The 20,917-nt window shown below is 41.6% G+C and overlaps 1 protein-coding gene across 4 annotated transcripts in view; it reads left to right on the top strand.

Annotated features, from left to right (window-relative positions):
* LOC121670935 (glypican-5-like) overlaps positions 1-20,917 on the top strand; it is a 338,374-nt gene that overhangs the window by 221,854 nt on the left and 95,603 nt on the right. The gene's annotated exons all lie outside the window — the stretch shown is intronic.

The following is a 20,917-nucleotide window of genomic DNA, read 5'->3' as shown; positions in this document are numbered from 1 at the left end:
TCATCTCATTCTTTATTTGGGTTTTTTTTTGTTTGCTGTAGTTTTTTGTTGTTCTGCAGTTTGTTGCAGCGCCATTTAAGTATTCTGTTCAGGTCAGTGTCCTGCTGACATCTTTATCTTAAGATGTCTTAATTTATACAATTAACATGTATTATATTTAGAAAAAAGCTACATTTATGGTGTTATGATGTAGATATCATGGGATTTTATCTAGCAAAATGGAGTTGAGGCCATGGATCTGCATTTATAGTCCTAGCTGTGCTTAGTATGCGTCAAGGTCACATGCCAGCATTTTGTTAAATTTAAACACTCTTACTGCATTTCCAAAAATGTAAGATAACTTTTGTGCTGAAAATTGTGGTTTATGTTAGTCACAACAAATGACTTCCCATTTAGCTCACATCCCAAACATGCCACTGCTGTACCTTTCACAGCACAGCCACACAGTGCTACCATAGGAAGGGAATATCAGCACTTCCCTCCCACCCTCCCTCCCTGCGTGGCTCAGAATTCAACTGTAAAATCTCATTCAAAGCAGAAGCTAAATGGACCAGGTGTTAACACAATTTGAGGGGGTTACTTTCATCAGCTGTTCCATTTAAGCAGAGCAGCTTTTTGCATGAAATACAATTTTCATTTCTGCAGATAGTGATAAAAACAAGCACTGCTTCTTGTAAGACTTGAAAAGCCAGTGTAGGGGCGTCCTGAAGTCACCAGGCACTAACATTCATCTTTAGTCTGCTTTCACTGATCTAACCTTTGAGTGGGTTTCTTTTCAGTGTCTGGCTTGTTTTGGGCAAACTTTTTATGGTGATGAGGGGCTGCTCAATCCTGAGTAATGAAGAGAGCAAAAGGCAATGTTTCACATGCTTTTCTCCTGCTACCTGACCCCGTCTTCCCCCTGTACTTGTACTTGCCCTGCTCTCATGTCTGTGAGAGCTGCCATCTGTGTAGCTGCGGTGGGGTTGTGCCTCCCAAAATGCTGTGCTGGACACAAGAGAGTAAAGGGGTGTCAGCTGCATGGTAAGAGGCAGGTTCACAAAGGATTGCTGCTCCTAGCTCTGCTCAGGACTAGGGAAGGTGCATTGGATTCATCCCAAAGAGAGGCAGTTCTACACTCCCAGGGTTGAGCACTCAAAGTCCAGAGGCATCCGCTTGTCTTGAAAGACCTTAGGAAAATTTTTCTGTGGTAATTTTGAGTCCTTGCTCATTGTGCATGCACAGCTCAAGTGATACGTGTTGCCCAGTGCTTTTGCTGCCACTGCAAGTTTGTCTGTAGCATCATTTTGTACACTCTCTAGGGCAGGAAACCTCATTTCCTTTATTTCTTGCAGCTTTGTGCATATTTATGGATAGATGGTTAATGATTCATACAGATGAGCCACTTTGCTTCTTTTGAAAATATTATTACCTCTTTTGATAATGAAAATAACCAAATAAACTATATTTCATGTTAAAAGAAAGGTAATTCCTCCACTGCCATCCCTTTATCTCAGGTGTGCTCCATAATTGCAACTGGGAAGAATCTCCCTTAGGAAGATTTCCCATAAATCTAATTAAAATAGGCTTGTATCATTTTTGAAGCAGGTAGTATAAGCACCATATGTTCGATAGTATGAATCCTTTGGAAGTTTAAGACAGAAAAGAAAGCTGAGCAGCAGAAATGAAACCCTTTAATGCCTCTTGGAAAAGGCATCATCTTACAGGACAGTGCAGTAAGTGGACAGTTTGCAGGGTAGTTGCAAATCAGTGTGGGAAGCTCTGAGATGTAGAAATGCTCCTCTCAGCACCATTGATCCGGCCTAACAGTGCTGGTTCTCAGCGTAATTAAGTCATAAACTTGAATGTACTCTGCATGTTTGAGCCTGCCTCCAACTCTGCCCTGCCTGATGGCACACAGGTGCAGAGCAGCTGAGTGTTGGAAATTTCCTGACCACTTATCCCATTACCTCTGCTGTTCCGTGCAGTCCTGAGCAAGGAGATATTTTCTACAAGGAGAAGTAAGAAAGCTTTCAGTCTTGCTTTAATACCGTATTTTGCACTTAGTATTGAAGTCTGACGAATGAGTGCTGATTTAGAATTCCTTTCCACTTCCTGCCACAGCTTGCTCCATAAATCAGATAGATAGGACCTCAAATGGAATGAAGAGAAACAGGACTCAGGAGTCACATAATGATAGGCAATGGGGGAATAAGCATCACTGAGTCTAGTGCTCATTTTTAATGTTTAGTTACATTCTAATGGAGTCTAGTGGAAATAAAAAATCAGATTAATATTCAGTCAGCAGCTATGAAAGATGTCTCTTTAACTATGTCATAGTTAAAATTTTACTGGCAAAATACGATCAGTGTAAAAAACTTACTGACTAGCTAAAGTTTTCCAGCAGTTTAAGTAACGACATACCGTAATCAAGAGGATGCTGAATGATCTTAAATGAAGAGTGTGCTGGTTCTGCTTAAGAAATAATTTAGTAGCTCAGAGGCTTAGGGTTAGCTTCAAAAAATAGTCAATGCTTTCAGGCCTAAATTTCACACTCCCTGATAGAACAGCCCTCTGGAAAATATAAAATGAAAAGAAATAATATGTCACTGTATGTAGAGATTGTCCTGATGAACTAAACATGAAATTCAGAAAAACATTGAATGAATATATTTTCTGGGAAATAGGTTGGCTTTAAGAGTACTGCAAGAATTACCATTCTTTATTAAATTACTCCCTCAGGGTTTTTGGGGTTTTTTTGCAAGGAGTACTCTAAAAATGCCTTTTTATCATTTGGGGAAGCCAGCAGGTTTGTAGATGTGTAGGGGTAGACCCTCTCAGTGAAGCAGTATAGCCAAGGTCATATCAGGAAAGGAGGAGTTGCACTGGGTCTCACTTCCAGATTAATCTCTCACTTCAGAAAGAATGAAGCCCCCCAGGGAGTCAAATGAAGAATCAACTACATTGATGGGAAGTTTTATGCTTTACCTGCCTCACTGAGAGACACCACAATCACCTTTCCCAGGATGGGGCTGGCACCTCTGACACTCCTAAAATAACAGCATCTTACTATTAAAATTTTTGTCTATTGGTTGAGATGCAAGGGAGGAAATCAGCCACATGTGTATGCAGAGGGTTAAAATTGTAAAAATATGCGCAGAAGAAGCAGGGGTGAGAAACTCAACATCTTTGCATAACAGCCTTGAATGAAGTGAATATCCCTCCAGCTCTGGAATCCAGTGATTTGGTTTTCTTGGATCATGGCATTGGTTTCCTGAAGGTAACGTAGCATCGGGATCAGTTCCTAAAATTAAATGCTCTTGTGACTGAATAGATTGATTAATAATAAGGAAAGAGGAAAGCAAGAAGAAAATGAAAAAAGCCCCGTGTAATATAGCATGCCAAAAATATTAAATCTCCTCAACTGGTTGAGGACTGTTGCATAGTAATTGGCAAAATTATATACAAAATGATATTTGTGTGCTTTCTTGTCCACCCTCTCTCTTTCATTCATCAAATTGCCCGTTCAGGCTTCAAATAAATAATTGAAATAGAAAAGCTAAGGCAGATCTGTAAAAACTGAATGAGCCTTTCAGACTCACAAAAGCTTGAAATACTGGAATTTTTTTCCATGAAAGGGCTAAACATCAAGATCATGAACAAATCATTTTGTCCAACTAGTGTGAGCTTCAAACACACAGCTGCATGATCCAGGGAAGTGACATATCTTCAAAGAATAGAGCAGCCTGAGTGATGAAAATCAGCCTGCCAGTCTGTACACATTTACATGAGTGCTTACACTATCAGTCAGGCATTTCCTCTACACCCGTGGTTTTATTTAATGTGAGCTATCAAGGATTACAAATGGACAGTTTGCATTGCATTTCCTCCCAGCTCCCAGCCGTGTGCTCTGAGCAGGACTCAGGCACATCCAAGGCGCTCTCTGGTCTCAGTGTGTGCCCTTTGGTGGGGGCTCTTTGCAGGGTCAGCAGGACCAGATATGAAGCTGTGATGCTTAAAGCTTGTAAGGAGCTCTGTAGGAGGCACCCTGGCATGTTCGGGACATGGAGACACCTGACCTGGTGCTGCAGCGCTGTAGAGCTATCTGGCCCTGCCTGACAGCCCTCATGGAGCTCTGCACTGCAGTGCCAGATATGCCCACTGGGAATACGGGAAACTGGCCGCGGGAAGACTCGGGAATGCAGCAATGCAGTGTGACAGGCTCAGCTGCACATACTCACCTGTAGGTTTCCAAGAGCTGTGTTGTTAAAAACCTTATTGGAGGTATTGGACTGCAACCTGCAATTCCCTCATGGTCTTCCGCTCTACCCAGCATGTCCAGTCCATCCTGGTCTACAGAGTCCCACAGTGGGGAGGAATCCCTCAGGCAGACCTGAATGCTGGGAGAGCAGTAGGTTAGTGAGGAGGAAGATGCAGTCTGGCCACAGGCTCCTGAAGTCTTGCTGTCACTCATCCCTCTGATTCCCCTGCACTCCCCCCATCCAGAGGCCCCTGAGGCTGTCATACCTCCTGGTCCGGCCAATGTCCCACAGCGCTCACCACCAGCTACAGTTCAGCTCCTCAAGGAGTGAGTCAGTGAATTCCTTTGCCTGCTGTCATCAGGATGATGAACACACTTTGCCTGAAGGGAGACAGAGCAGTATCAGGTTTGTGCCACCATCAGGAGCAGGATACTAGGCTGGATGAACTCCTGTCTCAACCTGTAGGGCCATTTTTATTGCATACTGATCATTTTGATCCCGAGCCAGCTATCCTGCAATTCACTCTGGCTCTGAGGACTTGTAGTACATTATCATACACTTTGAAATTCATGCAGGGAGGATGTGATATTGCAAGTATAAATCAGGAGGTGACAATTCTCTTTTTGGAAGGTCATGTTATGTGGGGCTGTGCTTTGCGTTCGGAAAGCCTCTAGCTTGAGAAGTTTGGTGTGTTTATTGTTTTATGAAGAATGGATGTTGTTTATCTCCTTTTTGTGCTTGACACCTCCAAGATTCAAAAGTTTTTTTTAAATTCTCTACTTGGGACAAAAGCCTAGCCCTGCAAAGGTGGACTTACACTGCCAGACAGCGATGTGGAAGCTTGTCATGGGGGTATTTTGCAGCCATACCTGTGTAGTTCCTCATTTCCTTGATCTAGCCCTTCCTCCTGCAGGAGTACGGAGGGCAGAGAGGTCCTCATGAACCTTGATGTGAATGGGAACAGAGTACAAGGATCTGGACTGTGGCACTCAGGGTGGACATGGCCAAAGTTAGATGATGTGGTCCTGGGCTTGTGGAAAGAAAGGGGAGGAGAGGAAACTTTGGGACATGGGGGAGAGGTCCAGTGAAACTCTCTACATTGTGTGAATGGTACTTGTAAGAGAGAGAACAAATCCTCTTCTCTCTGCCAGAGGCACTCTTGACCTACACAAAATGTGGGAGATCAGCTGCTGTCAGATGGCTGGGGGCAGAGGGCAGTGGTGTCCTGCAGCTCCCTGCCTGCTGCACAATGGCGGTGAGGATAAACGCCCACACGTGCCAAGATTAATGCTGCGATAAGAAAGCAAACACTTCTGTAGGTAATTCACACAAGTCATGATGTGTCTTTTGCTTTGTGTTAGTGTCCCCTGAGAGCATTTCCTCCTTAACATCAGCTTTTTTGTCTTCTGACTAACTCTCTTACCTGTCCATGCTATATGACATGGGCACGTTTTTGAACAAGTATTCCCAGTACATTTCAGAATTGCTTAAGAGCTTAACTACATCCTCCAAGTTCTGTGCACAGCCAGTGATGAAATAATCTACTTAATTGCCCAAATAAATAAAGCAGAATTTTGGTTTAAAAATTAAGAATGTAAGTGATAGGAAATAGTAGATATGTCTGCTTATTTCTTTTCAGTGGGTTCTTGGCTCCCCCTCAGCTGTCTGTGATGGTCATGGTATTTGCTCTAATTCCAAGTTTATGTCATCCATTTTAATCATTAGGCCTTGCCCAGTATTACTGCCCGGTGAGATCACTTTAAAGCATAAAGTTAGTGAGGAGTGAGAGTGGGAGTTGTTACCACATTTTGTTGGTTTGGTCTGTACTTCTCAGTTGTTTGCAAGACTGTGGTGTCCACAATTGTAACAGTGAGGACACGATCTGAGGATACTTCTGTCTTGACTCATCTAAACCTGCCCTGATACCATTATGGAACTTGGCCTTTGGTAAAGATAGGTGTCCTGCTTCAGGGTAGGAGTCTTTCTTGAGGATAAAACCTTCAATTTTAGCGAAAATACTGACAGCAGAGAATTGTGGACAGAAGCCTGATGGCAGAGACACATCTGTAATGCTCCATCCACCTAATGATACGCAAGCTTTGTGGAACAGTTTGCTGAAAATGAGGTGGTATTGCTGTGGTGTTAACCAGTCTGACATTCCTGGCTCATTAAAGCTCAGGAAAATCAGAGCAAGAATTTTGAGCCATCATGGGAATGTGCTGCCCAAATGTTAACAAGAACCCCAGTAGGAACTTAGGAGGATTCCAGTGGATATAGACAGTAAGTTGTGCTCCGTCACATTTTTATGGAGATGTCATTTTGCATACAGAATGATCGTCTTCACATGCATGCCACTGTCTATCGAATTAATTTATTCTGGAGAAGTTGGAACTAAGAAGAAAACCATGTCTGAATGTGTTGCTAGAAGACATCAGTTGCCTTTGATGGAAAAAACGGAGTTAAACATAGTGTACTAAACTGTGAGAAACAAATGTGACGTCTCTGTAGAGGAGTGAATGGTTTCCATTAAGCTTGCTAAATCTGTCTTTCTCAGAATACCCAATATAACCTCATACACTCTTGATTTTAACAGGCTTTATTATACTGCACCTCAACTACATAAATATAAAGCTAAAATATCTAAAATATTTAACAGATGTGGAACAGTAGAGAGAGACCTCTATGGCATACAGTATGGGAGTGGTCCAAATTAAATAGTGATCATGGACCATTAAATATTAAACTCTGTTCTGGAGGTAGATCATTATTCCTCACCTTCTGTTGGCAGTTCTGGCACTTAAACGAGAAATGAAAAAACTCCTGACTAATACGATCTGTGAAAATGAGTAGCCTGAAAGTGGTTAGTTCTGATGTTGCAGGCTGCACTAACTTCCGAAGAGTTAAATGGGATTAAATCATGCTCCCAGTATCAGGTACACCACGATTTAGAAGACACTGTACAAAGGGAGTTGTAGTCCAAAGAAAGTTAACAAAGGCAGCAACTCCAGATCAACACCCTGAGTACTTCCACTCTTTCATAGCTGAATAAAGGGACTAGCAGTAGATGTGAGAAGCAAACTGCAGTGATGGAGGCTTTGCAGGCAGCAAGAGGAGGGAGAATAAAGTATCTGTGTGAGATCAGGTAAAGGGGCAAGAAATAAACCTAGAGTGGTGTGAGAGGGAAATGGAGACATATGCTTGTGGGAGCACAGCAGGGGTGGGATGAATGTCTGAGGAGAAGCCCTAGGGTGTTTATCTAGGATGTGTATTACTCATCAGAAGGGTGTGGGAGAAATGTAATAGGGAGGAGGGAGACATCATGAAAATTATAGCAAAATATGGTTCAGTCAGTTTCCCCTTCCTTATAAACAATAAGTGAGCAGTGACTTGGTCTGATCTACACTGGCCACTTATTTTCAGTATGGACATAATATAGGCATGATTTATTATTAATATAAAATAAACATTTATTAAAGTTTTCTGCTCCAGTGGTAGTCCCACTCCTGTTGTGACATAAATTCCCTTTTTTGATGGAATAAGAAGAATCAGAGGGTATAATCAACTATTGCTGCGTATTTCCCTTTTAGAGACGTCTTAAAAATGGGAACTTCTGAAAGAGGCCACTAATGTAAAACATCCACTGTAGATCCAAAGAAAGGATATAGAAAACACATGGATGTAGCCCATAGTAACCGTTTATTTGGAGGTAATAAACTGCCTTTTTCTAGAAAGCATTAGAGTAGAGGATCTGTTGAAAAAAACCTCCCTGGCTTCTGGCTAATGAACAGAAGAGAGATAAACAAAACATAATAAAATAGCAAAACACCACCTTACGATGTTTTATCAAACGTCATTGTAACTGTTTTCATTCCTTTGTTAATATTCATTCTTTCATTTCCCATTCTTAAACATTTAAATATCAGGGGCTCTAATATCTGACAGAAGACAAAACATTTCTTCATTACAAGACAAAGAATAGCTGATCAGCAAAGCAGCACACACCGTGCTGAACACCTTCACAAATAGATCTGAGAGGCACAACAGATTGCAGCAATTAAAAAGTCTCTCAAGCCCTTCAAAACACAGATACCTCAGCTGTGTGCTTCACATTAATCCAACCTCCTTGAAGATAAAATTTGACAAGTTAGTCCTTCATTATGGTTCCATATTGCCATCTCTTTTAACAAAAACCAGGTGAAGTGAGTAAGAATCGGGACACCATGTATTTAGATAATCACAACAAGACTTACAATATGTGTTGTCATGGTATAACTGATATAACTGGTATAACTCCGTCTTACCTGGAGTGTAATGTGTCAAATGAAGGGGGGTAAGAGGAAATATGATTTATAAAAATGGGCACAATTAAGCACCATTCACCTTATTAAAATTTCACTTATTTGACTGATGTGTACCTACATTGCAATGGAGAGGTGGTGAGATCAGACTTGAAAGAAAAACCCAGCATAGGAAAGAAAACAGAAAAAAACCACCTACCATCTGTACAGCAATAAAAGAACAAAAAGCAGGGAGATATCCTTTTAATTATTACAATTAATCATGTTTATTACACATGGAATAAGGGACCAGCTAAGAACAGCTCCCTGTAGTAGTAAATCCAAAAGAGTAGGCAGTCCCTGCAGAGCTTGCAAATACAGGAGGCCAGGTAAAGCTCTGGGGAGGGTGACAGCACAAGAGAGAGCTTTGTGATGGAGGTGGATCTTAACACAATTCCCACCATGGCTTTTTGCCCACTTTTCTACATAAAAAGGCTTGTAGTACCATTCTCTTTGTGTCCCTTTGAGTGCTGTGTCTCTGTCTTGAGCCCTATGACAGCATGGGGAGGGCTGGGGACTGAGGAGGGAAAATTTTTTGAGCGATGACCTTGAGTGAAATCGGTGAGCAGGCTTTGATTTGGTAGTCAGTCATTCAGGGCATCAGAGTAATTGGAATGAATAGCACAGGCCTGCCCCATAACTTACACACCAGCCAGGGAGGAGAGAGAGAGGGAGCATTAGTGCTGCTGAGCCTTTCCAGCTGCCTTAGATTTCCCTGCGGGTGTGTGCCCCCGCAGTTGTAATCACAGCCGGTCACTGTGAGTCCTACCTGCCTGACAGTAAGAAGCATGGCCTCGGCTTTGAAGTTAAACTAAAGATAGATTCCTTCTTTTTCATGCCTGATTTGGATCAGATGACCAAATACACAGTGGGGTTCTTGCTGTACTTCATGTTATGTTTCAGCAGCTAAATATAGCTGTATTACCTCAGAAATACTTAAAAGACCCAGACTAAACAACTCCCCCAGATACAGTAGTGGTGCTGGGGTTCTTTGGGGACTGCTGTTCCTTCCCAGTTGGGTTACAGCCAGCACTGGTTTGTATGGCTGCTGCCAGAGCAACCAGTGCTCAGGGCTCAGCACAGCCATGTCTAAGCTCCAGGGAAGGAGAGGAAGCCACAGTGCCAGAAGGGTAAATTCTTCATAGTCTCTTTATGCCATCTCTGCCTTGTATATTGTGATTCATGGTTAGGAAAATGCCCAAGGCAGAATGAAGGCTCTGTAATGTGATTACTCAGGCATCAGGTGAGAAGACAAGGGCACAGGAGTCTGCCTTTGTTTGCTTAGATCATCCTTTGTCACCACAAATAATCGTTCCTCCCAGAGCTGCGTGTGAACACACCAGCCTTGTGGGGCTGGAGTGAGGCTATTGTGAGCTGGTGGAAGTGACAATGCCACAACTCGTTCTTCACTGCAGCAAGAGTGCCTTGCCAGGAAGGAAAATTGACAGGCTCAGTGTTTGCTGTCAGTTCTGAAATCCAGGACCTCTCACCCTTAGCTTTTTGTTCTGAAGCAATAGCTTATCCAGCTGTGTGTTTCCTGGTATTTGCTGCTGTCTCAAGTCGAAGTTAAGTGGGAGCAAAACAGGACATCGGTACAGAACCAGCACATGATGCGTGATGCAATCTCAACTCTCACTCAGAGGAGGCCGGAGGCAGCAGGGAGCCAGGGCTGGCAGGGCAGGTACCCCACATGGGATGCTTGACAAGCAGGATGTAAGCTTTCCTAGAGCCATCTTACCTTGAATAACATCCCTGTCCATGAAAATGTATGAGCTTTTCCAGCCTACATTTCTCCCCTAGAGCACTGTATTGCGGAGAAGCTCATCTAGGATTTCCCGGACAGTGGGGAAACTTGCTGGTGGTCAGTGGTGAGATCCCTGGGGTTGATTCCTCCTTGTTTCCACTGAGAATCCCTGCATAAAGGAAGATTCTGAGTGGTATAAAAGCTGTGAGAGAGCAAAATTTAAAGGTAGGCCAGCCTTATTCTCCAGAGGTCTAAGGCAGGGAAGAGACACAGGTGAGAGGATGGAACGGTCCTCGCAGGCCTTCAGTGTGTATCTGCTGGGCAGAGCTGCTGCAGTCCACAAGGGACTGGTCTCCAGGGGAAGAAGAGCTTCCACATGTAAAACCTAATGATGCATTCAAATAGAAGTGACCAAGAATCCTCATGCTCAGCTGAATAGATGACTGCATTTAGGCAGGAAAGAGAATGCTGCTCCATGAGAAGGCAAAAATGACAGGGGTGGGTCACAAGTAAGCAGTGAAGAGGACCTGGCAAGAAAGATTAAATACAAATGAAATGGAGAGCATCTTGCTGAGAAGGAGGAAAACAATATCAGTGGAATGTTTTGTTTTCCACTGACTGTCTTATACTGGTGGTTCTCAGGTCATTTTTCTGGATTTTCACCTATTCCAAACTAGGTCTTAACAGTAACAGAAGCCAGCTCCAGTCCAGAATTCTCTCTTGTCTTTAGCAGAGCTGACATCTTTCCTTCGCTCTTTTTGAACACTGCTTGAAATTTAGGTGATGTCTACAGAGCTGTACAAGAGTAGAATCTAATTGAGACCCATCAATGGAGAAAATAGGATGATTGTTTTAATTAAACGAAGAATGAAATTTTTTGTGAAATAAAAAATGGAATGGAGAAACTTCAGAAATCTCAGAAGATACATCAGTGAAAATTATTCTGTTTGATTAAGTGGGAACTTAGCCACTTGTCAAGAAAACATTCTGAATTAATAAGTATAAAATATAAGTGTAAAACATCAGGGCAAATGATGGTTGCTTGGATGTGCTGAAATGGCTTAAATGAGTCCTGCAGTAAAGTGCTGGTAGCACAAGTCTGGAGCCCTGTTCTGAACATTCCTATTCTCTCCCTGGAAATACCTTTATATAGTGTGAATGAGAGATAAAGACAGACTTTCAAAGCCACTTTACATCTTTGGTAAATGTGGGCCAGTTCCCAGCTCTGAATTATAGGATATCCAGCATAGGAGGATGCAGTTATCAATTTCCCCAGTGCACCACAAGAGAGCTTTTGATCTTTGTGATCAGATTATCTTGTTAGTGGCTCTCAAAAGGCAGTAGGAGCAGATGATATTCCGTGAAGACCGATGCACTGACCTTTTTCCATTTACTGTGCCTGTCTGAGCCTGAACAGAATTTAAACCTGTGAGGGGAAAAGCAGAGCTGCATCAGACAAAGAACTCTTCCTGCTCTCCAGAAATTTCACTGGTCATCTGCCAAGGGCAGTTGGTTGTTTGCCCTTATGTTGTATTTTAACCTGGTTTCATAAACAAACACGGCTTATGTAATGTGCTCTGCTGCGTCCCTGCCTCTCAGCCTTGCCACTCCTGCTGTAGCTTTTCTACTCTTTAGCCAATTTTAATCAAATTTAACGGATCCTGAGTTCTGTGAGGAGAGAGACTCACTGGTAAAAACACAGTATTGTGAACTCAATCTTTGTGACGGCACAGAACCTCCATGGAAGCCATCAGTGAAAAGCTGTAGGAAAAACCATAAGAAAAAAGCTGCAGTGACAGCTGCTGCTTGCAGAAGTATATTTTCTTCCCTCTTCTTCCCTTTTTAAATAAAAATGATTTAGCAAAAGCATTCAATCATGTCCTCAGATGTTACCATGAAACCATGGGAGTACAACATCTGGAAAGAGAGTCTTCTGTCAAACTTATGCAACATGAAATGCATTTTTCTGTTCTGTTACAACACCATGCTTTTCCAAACAGAAAAAATCTGGGCTGGCCCTTCATGTGGAACCAACTGGAGCAGCTCCACAGAATTCAGTTTGCTGATTCATAGCAGCATAGGCTCCAATCCTTTTTTTTTCCTCTTTCTTTTCCTGTACATGTGGCACTTTCTAAATAATTCGACATATTTATGATATTCAAGATTTCAGAGAAGTGTGGTGGCCCTGAGACAGTGGGATTATTTTTATATGTGAGTTTGGGTTGCAGTGTCATTAAAGCTAGTTAGCTTATGTAATAAATAGCTGGTGATTTATCTCCCACATTGATACATGTTAAATGGATGACAAACATCGTTACCCATCTTCTTACCATATTTTCCATACTTCATTCCATATTGTATTTTAGTGCTTCGTTGCTGTGATTTAGTGTGGAGGAGACTAAGCAGATCCCTGTTTCTACCATGTTTTCATACGAAATGTCAAATCTGAAGCCTGGGTCCATTGAGTGCTACCAAGTAATGAGAGACTTTGATGGTTCACAAGTCTTTCCAATGAAATGTCAAACTTTTCATACTAAGAAAATTATGTTCCCCAACATAGAGCTTGAAAATAGATAATTATCCAAGAACATGGAACAGTATTAACATGCACTGGAGCATGTCATGAACATTTCCCTCAGTAAATAACAAAGGTAATTGCTGTCAGAGTACAAAGCAAGGAGGAAGGTTGGCTCTGCTCCTTAGACAATTTAGATTGGCCACTGTTTACTCACTTAGCCCATAAAAACGTGCAGCCTATCAGAAGGGTGCCATTTCAGGGCTGATGGAGTGTGACCAGCCTGCTGATTGCGGGCACTTGTCATTTCACACTTCCCGAGTCTGATCAGACAGAAGGTCCTTGGCTATTATTAGACATCTAAACCCTGATGAGTCAGAGCTCATTTGTAAACCATATTAAGCCCCAGTAATAATTAATACATTTTTTGAACCACATTTTGACTTCAGGCACAATTAAGAGGTTTCATTCTTAGCCTAGAGGAGAGAAAGAATGGACATAATTTGCTAGGTGGACAGAATTCTCCCATATAGAAGTCAGAGAAGCAAGGAAAAAAACCCACTCCTAATTGCTAATGGGGCTAGTTCTGGTTTGGGATTTTACAAATCAATTTTCTAATATTAGAAACTAGTGGAGTGTAGAGATACAGCATAGAAGTCTGGAAGACATCTTCTAAAATACCACGTGTAGCTCATTGACATCACAGGCAACTCTCCTCATGGATTTATTCATCCAGGTCTTGCAAATGCTTGAGAATTTTTGTCCTCACCTTCATCATGGGAAGCTGCTCCCAGAACTCATCACTCTGATAGTTAAAATGCTTGTTTCCACCTTTTTTTTTTTTTCTATGCTTCTTTTATTCTCAGAGATGTCTCTGCATTTAAGGGAAAGGCAAGATACCTTTTACCAACAATAACCAGATTCTCCCAGTCATCTTTGGGCCATGGTCTTTTCAGGGAAGGCTCTTCGTATATTGTATCTATACAAAACTTGGAATTTGAGCCATACTGTGGTGAATATCGTGCACAGACAGCTGAGGGGGAAGCAAGAACCCACTGAAAAGAGACAGACGTACCTACTATTTCCTATCATTTACATTCTTAATCTTTAAACCAAACTTCTGGTTTATTTATGTCATTCTCAGTACCTTGTGGGCACTCACAGCAACCCTCTGCCTCTGAAGTTGTTGTATCAAACAGACCCTGTCCCCAATAATGAACTATTTTGAAGGGTCAAGGGTCTCCTGTAAGCAACTACTACTAGTTTTATTTTTGGGAAAGAGTACACTACGCTGTCTAAAGGTGATTTTTTCTTCCTCAAAGTGAACTGCTTTGAAGAGTCAGAGGTCTTTGTAAGCAACTACTGCCTATTCCTCACCAATAATTGTTTATGTTACATATTTATTACCATTTATTACAATTTTATTGTAATTGTTTACCTTTTTTTTTTACCTTAACAAGATGCAGAGAGTCTTCAATGTAACACGACAGATTTTTCGGCCATATGCTCTCTTTTCAAACTACATGTACTGCAACTTAAAAAGCCAGTTATGTTTTTGGGCAACACTACACTACATTTTATGTCTAAAGGTGAAATTCATACCTGTGACAGAGAGTAACCCAACATCTATGTCTGAGTTAGGCATATTAGATACCAGATCAGAAGGATTTTCTTTAGTGCATCAGTAATACCAAAAAGTTAGAGTCCAACACCGAGACAAAACATCAAGGAGAGGTGTCTGCTGCTTCCTTGCTCCAGTTGACTTGTTGAATTTAAATCAGATTTTCTTTCTTCTCTTTAAACATCTGTTTAAGCACATTATGAACTAGAATAAGTTGAGGTTTTTTAATTTGTGCTCACTTCACATCAGTCACAATTAATACTTCTTAGGTGACAGTTTACCTAAGCTGTTACTATGAAGCTCTTGCTAATGGCAATAAGATTCTGTGAGTGCACACTCTGGTTGCTCCTTCACAGTGTCATCAGTAAATATGAGAACATATGTAGCTTGTGTAATTTAATTCAGTGAATATTTAGCTGCTCCTGGTGCTAGCACTTTCCTAGAAACAAGCTCACCTTGAAGAAGCAGTTGGAAAACAAAAACCGTAAACTATAAAAATAGAAGCATTAATTGTGCAGTATAACAAAGTGAATCTCTAAAAACCATCTTCAGATTCCTGCTGAAACATTTGTAATCCAACCAGAAAGAAATAAATACTTTTAGTTCCTCTGCTGTGGGGTATGGATCTGCAGTGGACTATCCAGGAAATCAGAGACAGAGCCAGATTGGAGGAAGGACTCAGAGGAGAAGTGAAAAGTAGTCAAAGATAAGTGAAAGTGTGGATTTGTAGGTATACAGTGTGTCATCTGGCAACAAAAATATCATGGAGAGGGTAATGAGTCAACCTGCATAAACCAAGAGAAAAAAAAGAATCACAGATAGAGACAGACTTGGGCAACTACAAAGCCTCAGTGACAGAGGATTTGAAAGTGTGTGTGGAGAAGCTAGGGCTCTAAAATCAGGAGAAAAACATACAGAGAAAATAAAGGAATGTTTACAAGAAGCTTCCACTGAAACCATAAGAATCTAAAGCAATTGTAGGAATACAGATGTTGTTTTTCTGAAAGCAGTAATTTAGTGATTTGATGTGAATAAAAGCAAGTCAGAACAAATAAAAACACCAATTCCAACAGCTTTTTGGCTTTAAAAAGTTGGATAAAGTCAGAAGATAAGTCCTGACCTTCCCAAAAGATGTACACCTCATACTAAAGATGCTCAGAAACAGTGGGAGGGTTGGTCAAATAATAGACATACTTGGAACAAAATAATTCTAGAATGAAGCAGAAGATGAAAAACAGCATGTAAAAGACATTAGAAGCAGCTGTGTCATTTCCCCTGCCACATGTAGTGATCCCAAGGAAACTTTCTGTTACTGTGACCCTTCTGCTGCTGGATCTTGTAAGCCTGTCCTGCTCAACCAGAAGTTTGTGCCATTTATCCAAAAGGTGGCTCTGTGGGGAGCTGCAATGTCACAAACCAAGACAGAGCAGGTAGGGTTATCCTGAGAAACTTGATGGGAGAACAAAGCAAAAAAAATCTGGAAAAAAAATATCAAAAATGGAAAAAGAACTTTGAAATTGCTGTTTAGCTTGAGTGGAGATATACTGAGGCGGAGGGCAAAAGAAAGGTGTCAGGCCCCACTTTCTGAGACTTGCACTTGGCACGTTCCCATGTGCTTGAAGAGAGCCTTCCCCTTCAGTGTGTGTATGTATTATTGTCTATGCCAGTGCTCCTAGCATATAAAAATACAGCATATTTATATGTGCTGGGAGCACCGGCATAGACAACAAATACAAATATCAGTGGATGTAAATGTGAGGTGCTTAGGCTGGAGAGAAAACCACGGAACAAAGGAATCCACCAGTGTTGGTCCAGTTCCCAAGCTGAAAAGGTCTGGTCTGGAGGGATGTGAATAAAGTTCTAAAGCCACTGTCAGCCCATAACTGTGTCCCATAAATTATGTATAGCTGTTCAATTAAATTACTGTAATGTGTCCAGGTGACTTGTAAAGCAGGATGTGTCATGCAAAGGTTATTGTAAGGACGTGAATAAGCACAGCAGAAGGAAGGCTGGGGGTGTTGGTTGCTACAGAAGGTTGGATGTCTGTTCCCTTCAGGTAGAAAGGGGATTTAGGAGTTACCTCCTTGAGTTGTTCTACTTCCTGAAGAAACTAGAAGGGGATAATGCATCAGGCCTTTTTGGGGTTCTGTGAAATAGAGACAAGGGAAGAACAAACCAAAGAAAATGTCTGACAAAGTTGAAGCTAAGTAAGTTTATTTTTCTTACTTACGTTGTAATATATGAGTGCTAGATAACATGAAGAAACAAAAGCAACTGCCAAATGCTTTTATAAAAGAGCTAAGAGCATATTTGGAGAAAAATTAACCATAAATGTTATCTCAGAGGAGAGGTCCCACTTGGAATAAGCATATATATGGCAGTTATGTCTAAAATTTGTTATGCTGCTATTGTCTTGTGAAATGACAGAACATCTGCTCAGTCACAAGGCCCCAGTAAAATGCAGCTTTATGCCTAAAGCAGTATGTCAGTTCCTAACAAAAAATGTATATAACAGGCTGAAAACAAAGGCACATTGTCTTTTCCAGTTGTAGTCATTTCTGACCTAATAATGGTTTAGAAAGGATTTTTTATTTTTAAATAAATGGGTGGAAGGATTGAGTCATTTATGACTCTTTTCAAGATTAGGCTTTGTGCATTATTTGTGCATAAGCTGGAAAAAATGCTTTGTCTCTGCAAATCATATTTGTGTCACTAGGGCACTTTTAAAAAGGCAGCTACTTGTAAGTACCTTGAGAAAAGACATGCTTAGCTTACAATTTCTAAATGCAGCGTATAATCAGCTGATTTTTCCTCCCACTGGAAACACCAGCAAGTGATACATGTGCTCACATGGCAAGTGGACACAAGTCACATTTCACCTCAAAGCTGACTCTTCAGAGGGAAAAAGCATTCACAGTGCAATCTGTCATGTAGAAAACTAGTTAACAAATCCCTCAGGAACAATTATTCTATGGAATTTGTTTCTGAATATTACAAGCACACAAGTTTTAGGTGGCTTTATTCAATGAGAGTATTTTCATTGTTGTGTTCACTGACCTGAGAAGTCTGAAACTGTGGTGTAAAATACAGTTTTAAAACCTATTTTCTGATTAATTGGGGTTATTATCCTACAGCTTGAAGTCATCCCCTCAGATACACATGCATATATGACCCCTCAGAAAACAGACTGATTGATGAAACAGATAGAAATGGCACCTTTTTATAGAATGGTTTTCATGCAGTGAAACAGTTATTATTTAATTAAGGTGTGGAAGTATTCAAGTGGAACATGCCTTCATGAGAAACTGTGAGAATGAATTTGTATTGTGACACACGTGTGTTCAGAGTGAGAATTAGGGTTAGACTCATTGTGGAGAGCTCAGGGGTTGTGTGTCACGGACTCTTTGAAGCCTCTGAAGTCTGAAGGACTCTTATGTGACTGGGAGTGCGTGTGCTACATCATGAAGTATTAATAGGGGAGAAATACAGGAGCCACTCTCATATGAATTCTTTCTTCTCCAGAAAACCTTATGTCAGCAGAACTTTTTTTTTAATATCACTTAAGGTTGGGGCCTTTGCTGGAATAAATAAAATCCATGCAGGAGAGTCATCTGTGTCTGACTCAGAGCTGAATAGTAATATGTGATTTTTACCTTTAAGCTGAGTCAGATACAGATACTAAAACTTTCCCACAGAAGCAGTATATAGTTTCTCAGAAACCCTTCAGAGGTTTATGAACCTGATCCAAAGCTTATTGCAGTTGGGAAAATTCCTGATTTAAGTCAGTTTCCAGTTGGACTGTACAAATCTTATTGATCTATTTATATAACCTTTTCAAGAGGAAAAAAAAAATTATCTTTCACATATGGCAAAAACTTGAAGACTTAATTTTTAAGCTGTTAAGATTCTAGTATTCCCTGGAATCTTAGGCAGCAGGTATCTTGTGCTTTGTGAAGGTAAAGGCACAAGCTCCAGGGCCCAGCCTGCAATTCATTGCAATTATTTAACCAAGGCATCAATTCTCAGCCCCAGAACAGGACACTTCCAGGCAGGAGCTGTTGTGCAGAGCTGCCAGAGGTGGCTGGGTGGCATCATTTGTCAGCTGGCAGGGAAAGAGTCACCAGAATATGGCGGGTTTAAGAGTGGCTCTTAAGCAATGATAGAAATGCCACAACTGACTCCAATCTCTGCTCCTCAGTGTTAAATATGAGCAAGAGACTGTGGTTCTCCCTACAGCCATCTGGGGAAGCAGGGAGATTTGTGCTTGGTGGCAGTGGCCTGGAGAATTGTTGGGGGGTCTTTTAACAGATCTGTGTCTGCCACTGTGTCTCAGAAGATGACCTGAACCTTCAGGTGACCACCAGGTTCTCTGCTGGGGACCTCCCAGTCCCACAGCCACAAAGTACAGCAGGCATCCCCTGCCCATACCCACCCCCTGGACCCAGAGAGTAAAAAGTGATGGTTAATGTCTTGCATTATGATCTTCTAAAGCCTGCACCATCCCAGTCCAACCTGATGCAGTCTGTGCTATTTTGGTGCAGTTTCAGGCCTTTAGGACAGGTTTCTATTATTCTGTGAAAAAAAGGAGATTGGCACATGCTGGCATGAGCTTTGCTATTGCACTGAAACACGGATCTCACTGAAGTCCTGTGGCAGTAGCCAAAGGACAGCTGTGCCTTCAGAATCTGAAAATGAGAAGGGTGCTGGGTCACAAGTCACTATGAAATGATGACATTGCCTACTCAACAGAGTTGCATGGTGTGTCTGAAGCTCCTCACTGATGTGGCTACACTATTTCATCTCCTGGAATGATTTATTTGTAGATAAACCATTACTGATGCACAAAGTCAGGCTCTGGTCCATCGTTCTAGGTGAGTGGTAGCCACAGGACATGAAAGCTCTGTTGTAAAGAGGCTGGGAAAGGGTATCCAAGGTGAAAAGGGTTGGTAGATTGCACCTGAGTTGATGTGAAGTGGTCATGGTGAACCTGGATATCAGGGCTCTGGGTAATTTGGTGGCCCTCTCTGCTGACAAGCCAAGAAAGGGCTGGATGTGCCTTCAGAGATGCGGAGGAGATGCAGATCTGGGCTACAGCTCCTCTCTTGCTGCAGTGAAGGCACTAGAACCCAGAAATGCTGCAGTGCACCATGCTGGAAAGTTCAGCTTCTTGTTTGGAGGTGGGGCCTATTTGGTTCAAGTATTACTTGTTTTGAGCAGAGGTCAGAATTTGGACCATGGGCAATGAATGAAATCAAATTTTAGAAAAGGAGTGCCTTAACAGGCAGTAAACATTTCTGCTCTGACTGGGAAACAGTCATTAAAAGCTTTTATTAAATTTTGTGTCTGTTCTGTGTGCCACTCAGCCATTTCTTTTCATTCTGAAGAATTATAACTAAGAATGAATGAGTCTTTTCTAATACGGTCAGGACCCAATAAATTTGTGAAAGAGCTGAGTTATCTTTCACCCTCGTAGGCAAAATTTTCCAATTGTTTAAGAAAATGTTGTTTTGTATTGCCATGACATCAGTCTTCATGGCTGTGAATAACAAGGCTCAACATTAAGCAACTGGTTTATAAAAAACAGACATGCAGTAACAATTAGAGAGTGTACAGTGCGCTTCCCCACTGGAGTCCATACCCTCTCCTCCCACTTACTGATCTTCCCACTGCACTGTGGAGTTACTTGTGTCTTCAGAAGGAGCAAACTGATCTCTTCAGTGAAAGGCTGCAAAGTTTCCTGAGTTCTGCCATGTAGAAGTTGGCATCTGTTGTTCCACAGAACTGGATCTCTGCCGCACTGCTCCAAGCATTTGTCAGCCCTGGAGTGGAGGATGGCAGCTCCCAGCATCTGAAGAAGAAAGAGACTGTGACACAAAGCTTCCCAGTACAGAGAAATTGCTGCATCCATCACCATCCTTTCAGTCCAGTTAATACAGCTGTATTAGCCTTGTGCTGCAGTTCACCCACAGCTCCCAGAACACCTCCTTTTAGTGTTTGAATCTCCAAAGTGTTACATTTCAAAATACGTTTTGCTCAGTACCAAGAATAATCAGTCCTCTGGGATGAAGCAGATCACAAAGCCTGAAATGGATCTGGAATTCTTTAGGAGGAAGATACTTGTGATTGAGGGTACTGGATAGATCCACAATCTGACAGCAGTGCAGAGTCTCTGAGGGCAGTACAGAGTCTTTCCATTTGGTCAGTGCTCCTCAGGTGTGGGGGAAAGGTTCAGGCTTCTCCTGGACCATCCTTGCTTGACGAATATTTGCCTTATAACACGGTTTATTAGTCTGAGCCATTTGGGTTTTTTTTTTTTAACCAGATAGTTCTGCTCTTGGTGTGCCCTGCACAGGCTGGATTTAGATTCACTCCCAAGGAAATAGGATTTTTCATCTTTTGGAACTACCAGTGAGCTGAAAAATCATTTATTTCCACAGTGCTAATAGTAGGCAGCTGTTT

This window comes from Corvus kubaryi, unplaced genomic scaffold, assembly GCF_017639235.1.
Source record: "Corvus kubaryi isolate FWS band 111438036 unplaced genomic scaffold, C.kubaryi_AGA036_p1.0 37397, whole genome shotgun sequence".
Classification (NCBI taxonomy): Eukaryota; Metazoa; Chordata; class Aves; order Passeriformes; family Corvidae; genus Corvus; species Corvus kubaryi.
This window is presented reverse-complemented; position numbering and strand designations above follow the sequence as displayed.